The following is a 7,152-nucleotide window of genomic DNA, read 5'->3' as shown; positions in this document are numbered from 1 at the left end:
TCATAGGCTCCCACAGTTTCAGTGCTGCAGAAGCTATTGCTGCTGCTAAATCACCGTGATCACCCCGGAACCACTGGGAACATGCTAATTTATGCCCAAAGCAATATTAGTATTATTGTTTACTTCCATTATCTAAGTAGGCACAGTCCAAATTAGGTAGGCTGATATAACTCTATCTTCTCCTGGTATGAGACTGAGAAAAAGGATATAACAGTAACACAGAAAAGCAGCCAACAGTTTTAGTAAATAACACTGCAAAAGTCAGGTATCATTTCTTATTTTCCAATTACTCCAGTTCCTATCATCAAGTTTAGTAGAGACAGTAATGTGCCTGGTGCTAGAGAGAAATCATTCAGGTAAGCTGAGGCTACTCCTTCTGTTTCTCCATCTGCTAAGCTGTTAACACGAAGACATATTGACAAGGGCTCAAGGAAAACATGGAATATTTCATCAGTTAGATTATGCTGCCCTAGAGACAGATGTTAGAAAGCTGTTATATTTAAAAATAAAGAGATAAACAGATGCTTGAGGGGAAGGAATAAAATAGTTTTAGAATTGGGAAAGAAAATTAAAAAGGAAAGATGGAAAGATAGATGAGAGGTTTGTATTGGCATAGGAAATGGCAAATCCTTATTGTGTAGGAAAAAAACTTCTATGTCTGCCTCAGGCAATCATTTACTATTAGGTAGGCATTCTTAGAGTGCATTCTTAGAGAAGATTTGTAAGAAGAGCTTAGCAGAGAACGGATTTATCTGTTGTCATAAGATGGTTAATGTCAGGGCTTTGACTTAAAACCATATACACTAGTTTTCATAAAAATTTAAACATGAGAAATGTTATATACTATGGTAATTCACATTCAGTGAATATAAAAAACATTAATAATAACTCTGGATTTATCTGGTGACTTTCACTGCACTTTGTCAAAAGCGGTCCAAACACTTTGTCTTCACTTATTTTTACTGGGGAAAATAGTAAATAGGATTATAATAGAGGGTTATCTAAATATTTACCAATGACATATAGTTGTCATGTATTAAGTAAACACTTAACATTTTAAAACAGTAGATTCTCCTTTTTTTTTGCTATGGTTTTCACACTTTTATAAATAAAATGCAAAAAGTAGCAATAGGAAAGTGAAAGGAACTTTGGCTTTGAATTCAGATAACTTGGGTTCAGATCCTAGATATTTACTTCGCCTCTTTGAGCTTCAGGTTCCCCATCTATAAAACAGGGATAATAATACCTACCTCCTAGGGTTGCTGAGAGGATTAAATATATTGTTAATAAAGGCCCTAGCATTGTGCCTGAACATTATAGGTCCTCAATAAATGGCAAGTTATGTCACTAACAAAAATCAAATTGATACAAACAAGCAGATTCGATATTCCAATTTAATTACTGGTTGTCCTTTTCTTGAAATCTCCAAGTTCTGATTGCACAGTAGAAGCCCTTACTCACCACTTCCTCCCGCTGGGAAGGAGAATGAGAATACCCCCTCAAGAAAGGGGAGGACACGACAGAGGACAGGTTCCCAGAGAAAGGAAGAGGAAACAGAAAACTTCTACCAGAAAAGATGACGGAGGAAGAGGAAGGGGGCATGAGGTCTGACTTGATGGTACTGACTACCCCCTCAAGAATGAAAACCCAGGTAAATAATGGCAAAAACTGAAAGCAGAGGAGCTTTAGGAGTCTTCCCTGCTTCCTGTTCTGCATTCTCAGAAGAGACAACCTTGCAAGACAAACTACTACAAACAGAATAAAATGGCAGCATGGTGTGAGTAGGCCAAGGAAGGTTCTGTGATAGAAGGCCTCAAACTTCCTTGGCTTTTGTGCAGCAGGCTCTTGTGTCCACGTATCCCTTCATTCCCAGCAGGGCATGTGGAAGGTTGAGAGTTGACAGTGAGAAGCCATTGGGGTCTCCTTGAGACGACCCCAGAGCAGATGCTGCAGAGCTCACAGGCTAAGCCAGGGCTCAGAGGGCAGATGTGGCCGAGACATGAAGACCTGCAATGCTGCTGAGAAGTGAAAAGAGAGCAAGTGAGCAAAGGAGGGCTACAGGCTCTGACAGAATAAAATACTGGTTTAAACAATGACAGAGTTTGGCAGCAGATCAGCAAGGCATTAATAGCCACTTTAGACTAGGTATATCTCCATGGAAGCCAGTGAGAACTGAGTGGACAACACAAAGATCCACATGTGGATCTGGGGCTCTCTCCTCTCCCTGCCATGAGGACACATGAACGTTTTCTAACAACACCTAAAAGCCGTTTCTGCCAGGAGAAAGGGGAGGAGGGAGATCAATGAAAGGCTGAGATCTACCCCAAAGATCCTATTTTAAACCTAAAGACACCATGATACTTTTGCTTGTCATCTTCAAATTCTATCCCATCCTACTCCACTCAGAAAGAAATTTATCTCAATTCTAATGAAATGAAAGGCCTTTTTAGCTCTTGATAAGCTAGATGCAATGTATCTAATTCTATAAGTTATATTTTCTTTCTGTGAGACCTGGAGATGAAACCAAAATACCCACTGTCTCTTTATTCATAACTTAAAAGTGTCCTTATTACATTAGGTAATAGAAAGTAGTACCATATGTACATTTTCTCTCCTTTCCATTTTTAAATTCTGCATTGGTAATTTGGGAGGGTCCTTCTTTCCTTCCTTCCTTCTTTCAATGAGTATGTACTGAGTACCTACCATGAATGAATAATGTGCCAGGAGTTAAGGAAACAAAGATAAATGGGACATGGACCCTATCCTTAATAAGGAAGAAAGTTTTGTGTGATATGTAAATGGAATATATAAATTAAAGAAAAGCTAGGGCAGTATTGCTTCCCATTGCCAAGCAACTGCAAACATAACAAAACAAAACAACAACAGAACCTTACAACTACAAACATGCATTCTTTACCCATCTATCAAATGCACACAGAAGTAATAAAAGTTGACTGTTATGAACAGAGCAGTTAAAAAGCATTTTTGTACAAAATCTTAATTACAGAGAAGTCAGTTCTCAGAATAACAACAGTAAATCAAGTTGCAGGACATTCGGAAGCATATAATACAACATCTTGTTTTTTTAAAAAAGTGTATTTGCTGTAATGGAAGAGTAATAAGATGTGGGAGAATAAGCCATGAAGCCTATCATCACCTTTTTCAATTTGTTTCAGATACTGTTAAGAGAGGCCTGCGAAAGAAGTTATATAAAAACCAAATAGTCTATAGTTCTTTTAGTTTTCTCAGTAAATATTGCTTGATATGTTTAAGACATTAAGATAAAATATGAATATTACGGTCCTTATTAGCTTATGAAGTACAAATTTTTACATTACTAGGATTCCTTAAAGGAGGGCAACAGCAGCCTGAGAAATATGTTATCATTACTTTCTGAAAACAAAACAGAATTTTATGACTTGACTTAAAAAAAAAAATTCCTGTGATGTTCTGAGGATGTCAGTCTAAAGAAATAGCATTGCACAATGTTTCAGGAAGGCTCTTTGAACCACTGCCATTCACAGAGGAATGGTTATTATCTTCTCTTTCTTACTTCTTCCACCATAAAGCTCCTTGGCATGGAAAGAGTACAAAATTTAGGGAAAGCCTCTGCTTTTATCAGTTACCTCTGACAAAGTTGGTATTTCAGTCATCCTAAATGTACATCATACACTGATTGAAAAGTGACATTACTGGAGATTATAAATTAATTCAACACATGATGCTATCTGATTAGTATTTCAAAACAATATTTTATCTCCCCAACCCCCTCCCCTCTATATCTTCATACAGTGCAGCTACATTTGAAATCTATGGTTTCTGGCATATCTGGGGTAAGGTTATACTAGGAATTTACCAGACCTGTCAGTCTCTAACTTTCTTCCATATTTCATTATATCATTCCAGCTATAATTAGTTGTCTGGTAAAATTAAGAACAGTCTATTTCAGTGAATGCTCATGTGAACATTTAACAACTTTTTGTTAGGATGACAGCTTAGCGACAGAAAGAATAAACTAAAAAAGGAGAGTCACTGAAGTAACCTTGGTTAACTCAATATTGCCGGCTCAATGGAAAATTCTAAGATTTTGCATTTTTTTCCCCTTTTTTGTTATTAATCACCCACATATTTCTTGTCAGGAGCGTCAATTTGATGGCATTCCTGCCTCAACTAGCATGTTTTGAACTGACCTGTCTTCATTGCTATGGCTCCCTAGGAACTCTGCTGTTGATGAGCGTTGATTCAGCTGAATGCTTTGACTTTCAGCTTGTCAGTGAAAGCTATTTTAATCATTAAGATGCATCTCCCTTCCAAGATTGCAAACTGTTGCTGCTCATATACAACATTCTATCATTTGATTAGTGTGGAGAAGAAAAGAGCCTAAATAGTTACTACAGATTATATTAAGAGCTAAAATGTACAGAATAAATAAGTGTATGTGAGGTATTGTAAATTGCTAAGCAAGTTACAGGCACTGTCCATTTAATGCTCACCATGATGGAGTCTCACCATCTGAGTTTGCACCCCTGTTCACCATTCACTATCTGAATGACATGCAGTTCTCATCTGTAAAATGGAGTAATAGTACCTACTTCAGAGAGAAATTAGGAGGACTAAGTGAGACAATTCATACATAGTACCTAGAATAGTTCCTACGACATAGTGTTCTCATGGTGCTATTAGTGATTTTTATTACCATTTTGTAGATGAAGACCTCCAGTTTCCTTCACCAGCTGCCCTACTCACCATCACTTCTAAATCTTCTAACTTTAACTGTCTCTGGTGCCCAGACCCAAAAGAAGATAAGGGAAAATGAAAAGTTATTTCTTTCAGGACTTTCTTCTGTAGGTATTTTAGCTCCAGTTCCACATGAGGAATGCCACAATTGTGGCAAGATAATACTTTTGTAGTATTAGCCTTTTTTTTTTTTCCCCCCATTCTTTCTTTCTTCACAGTAGCCTTTTCCCATTCAGGAAGCTAGGTGTATGTCCTAGTAATACCCTATTGAATGGGATGGAGGTGAGGGATGGTAACTGAAGCCTTAGACAATCTGGGGGATTTCCAAGTAAAGGGGTCATTTCTTCCAGGCTTTAACAAGAGGTATAAAGGCGGCAAGGTGGCAGGATCCCAGTTTCCCATGCCGAGGTCTGTGCAAGAGCAGAAGACATATGTGTCATGTGACTAAGCAGACAGCCTTAGATAGCTGCACAGAGTTCCCTGTGCCATGTTATGGAGAGCGGGCAGCAGAGTAATCCCAAGCTCCTAGCTGGACATGCAAGCAGAATTTCTCATAGTCCAGAGCACCACTAGAATGGTTCCCATTGTTGTCGAAACTAAGCTGTGTGGTTACCAGAACCCCTTCCTCTTCCTCCTGGGCATACAGCTAAACTACATTACCTAGCCTCCCCTGCAGTTAGTAGGGAAAATAGGACTGACTTTCCAAACTTATGTGAACCTCTGTGTGTATTCTCTTCCCTTATCTGCAAGCTGGATGTATATGGACCAGTAGAGGATATATGATTCTAGAAAACAGCATTGAATCAGGGGTAAACCTGGGATCCATTAATCAAATTGAGGAGAACCATGAACTTGGATTTGGAACAAAAATAACTCTGTATTTTCCCTAACCTCTAACTGAAACTTAGCACTTCCTTCAATTATGAATGTAGGCCCCAGTGAATAGTAATATTTACAATACTTGTGACTTTATCACCAATACAAATCACAGGTATTTTCATATTACATTACAGCTGTTGGAGGTATCTCAAAATACCATTTACACTCAGTTTACACTCAATTTGATTTTAAGTAACAGTATTAGACTCACTGCTAGATTTTTTTTATTACATATGCTAATAAAAAGGCACATATATAACATAAGTTTATTATAAGATAATTTGGTAACAGTATTTCAATAAAATTGGCTTCCTTTGTGATCTCACAGATTTTCATGCCATTAAAAGACAATTTTCTGAGGAGTCCTTAGGCTTCACCGGATTGCCAAAGAGGGCTAAGGAACAGATGGAGTCCTGAATGATTTCATGGAGGAGGGCCCTTCTTTTCCTCTCTCCTTCACATCCCCACCACACTGCTGACTCATATTGGACTGTGATGTGAGAAATTAGCTGCCATTGTATTAAGTTATTGAGATTTGGAGGTTAATTTTTAGGACAACTAGCCTAGGCACACTAATACCCTTGCTACCAAAATGGCCCAAACATGGCAGAGAGCACCCGAGACCTGCAGAGGCCTCTGATTGGAAAGGACCCAGAAGGGACTCGTGAGGCCCAAAGATTAGATGCAGCCAGTGAAGATGCCTCAGAGGATACCAACATGGAAGGACAGTTTTGCTAAGTACAAGGAACAACTCCTTCATCTTAGAAATAAAGTTCAGTTACAATAATATAACTGCCACACAATAATTTTCTTACTTTTATTTATTATTTTCTTTTCCCCTACTAGGGAGACAGTTATTTTTGTTTCTCATATCAGATATTAAGTGCTTTTGAATTCATCAAATTATATATATGATATATAAAACTATATGTATACAGTGTTAAAGCAATCTCCAATTATCTTCATTTACTTAAAATCGTACTCAGGTAGAGTGTCACAACTGAAGAGAAGCCAATAACCACAAAGATAAGATGCTGTATAATGTAAACATCAGCCTGTCCTAATCACTGGTGTATACCAAGCACCAAGCCTCATGCCAGGCCTATACACATTTTTATGAACGAGTAAATTAATCAAACAGCATTTATTTTAATTATATGCAGTGTGTGTCACTCATGACTGGACTTTGTTATGAGAAAGTCACTGCCTTTTTCATATGTAAGCATAAGGTGAGTAGGTTTGGAACTTAAAGCTTCTACACTGAGCCTAAGGGAAATTAAATAGTCTTTTAAAACTACTTTTCAGTGTCTGCTTAGTATTAGTATTAGGATGTAGTCAGAAGAACCATAATTGTTTTTGTTCTTTGACTTTTCATGTTGATTTTCATACATTCAAGAGTGAAGAACAGCATAATGAACCCCCCAAGTACCCATTACCCAACTTCAACAATTATACATGTTGTCATTCTTATTTTATCTATTCCCCCTGCCCCGACCTTTTTTTGCTGGAGTTTTTTTTTTTTTTTTTTTTTTTTTT

The sequence above is a fragment of the Lipotes vexillifer genome, unplaced genomic scaffold (genome assembly GCF_000442215.2).
Source record: "Lipotes vexillifer unplaced genomic scaffold, Lipotes_vexillifer_v1.1 scaffold272, whole genome shotgun sequence".
In the NCBI taxonomy this organism is placed as follows: Eukaryota; Metazoa; Chordata; class Mammalia; order Artiodactyla; family Lipotidae; genus Lipotes; species Lipotes vexillifer.
The sequence above is the reverse complement of the archived record's forward strand: the minus strand, read 5'-3'. Positions refer to the sequence as shown.